This window comes from Urocitellus parryii, chromosome X, assembly GCF_045843805.1.
Source record: "Urocitellus parryii isolate mUroPar1 chromosome X, mUroPar1.hap1, whole genome shotgun sequence".
Lineage (NCBI taxonomy): Eukaryota > Metazoa > Chordata > Mammalia > Rodentia > Sciuridae > Urocitellus > Urocitellus parryii.
In genome coordinates, this window is record NC_135547.1 from 40,939,160 (window position 1) to 40,940,795 (window position 1,636).

Below are 1,636 nucleotides of genomic sequence, written 5' to 3' on the forward strand. Positions count from 1 at the left end.
CGAGCGCGCTACTGCCTGAGCCACATCCCCAGCCCAAGACCCCAAATCTTAAGCATGTCACAAAATTATGAGATGTTTCCAAAACAAGGTGTTTCACAGTGGGAACTCAATAAATGTTGACTTATCTTAGAAAAGGGTTGGGAGGAAATCTTTTTTAAAATGATTATTAGAAGATTTATTAAGCAAGAATATATTAGCCATCATTGCCAGACTTAATAGGAGATATTAAATTTTCAGTCCAATTTTCCTTCCTGGGTAAGTTTTTCCTTCCTATTCCTATAAGTTTTGAAAACATAATACCAGAAGAACAGGGGTTCAATTCCAAACAGAGCTCCTAAGAGTGAGTTCTTGGGAGTGGGTCTAAAATTTGGATAGATATTTTCCGATCTTGCGTAGGTCCAGTGAATTAAGGCAGGATCTTCAATGAGCCCTCCACAGTTGGGGTCATTGTACTGAAGCAGATACCCCCGTTTAAGCCGGCTCTTATGGCTAACCTCTCAGCTTGCACCTTCAGGGTTTCTGGAGATATGGTGTATTTGGTGTACTCAGCAGGGTCAAGGGTAGGGAGTAGAGTGGCCAGACGCAAGGGCTTATACTTTGGAAACGACATCTTGGTGCCCTGGCACAACTGCGACCGCCGAAATCTTGATAATCTAATCTAACTTTAAATTCCTGTATTAATTTAACACTCTATATCATTTCTTTCAAATCCCAGAGGGAAAATTCTATAATTGCCTTAATAAACTTTACAGCCAATGCACTGTTTCCTCTTTTCTTAATGTTTTTTTAGTTGTTGATAGACATTTATTTATTTATTTTCATGTGGTGCTGAGGATTGAACTCAGGGCCTCACAAGTGCTAGGCAAGCGCTCTACCACTGAGCCACAACCCCAGCCCTCTTTTCCTCTTATCTAAATATCCACTATTATTAGTTTCCCATCCTTAGAGAAACCTAATTTATCAAAATCATCCATATAATATTCACTTTGGGGAATGAAGAGTGTTTTTTATTGACTTTCCTGTTGCCTTAATCTTTGTTTCTCCATATTAAGTAGTCAAATTCCTGAACCATTTTCCATCAACTTTTCTTTTACCACTTTCAAGAATTTCTAGATATACACTACAATCTTTTAATCCTCAATTTTTTTCTTGACTCACTATGTTCCAAACTAAGTCTTTTTTTTTTTTTTGGCTGTTGAAAGAAACTTTAGTAGGGCATGGCAGACTTTGCTTCTTAGAGTTAAAGGTTAAAGAGGAAGGGCATCACATGGACACTTTCTCAAAGCTGTCACAGAAACAGAGATCTTGATGAACAGTATTCTTCCAGCCTTTTGGTGCTGTGCTGTCCAGAAAAAGGGGAAGTGTTGACAAATGAAACTGCAGATCTGCTACATATTGAGGCCACCCACAGCAGGGACTGTTTCTTAGTGCCAGGGAAATTAGGTGGAAGTAATTGAGAGGGGGCTGGGACCAGAGCCCTTCCCTCTGAGCTGATGGCTTTGGGAAGCCTCCACCTTTGGAGGGGAGCCCTTGAGTGAGGAGACAGAGAGCCACAGAGGAGCTGTCATCCTGGTCCTTAGCCTCCTCCTCTTCAGGGAGCTCCCAATTGCTGGAGGAAGAGGTGAAGTGCTTCCAA

At 41.1% G+C, this 1,636-nt stretch overlaps 1 pseudogene; it reads right to left on the reverse strand.

The window, feature by feature from the left end:
- Positions 1 to 212: 212 nt before the first annotated feature.
- Positions 213 to 610, reverse strand: LOC113192514 (NADH dehydrogenase [ubiquinone] 1 beta subcomplex subunit 4 pseudogene; annotated as a pseudogene).
- Between the last annotated feature and the right edge of the window lie 1,026 nt (positions 611 to 1,636).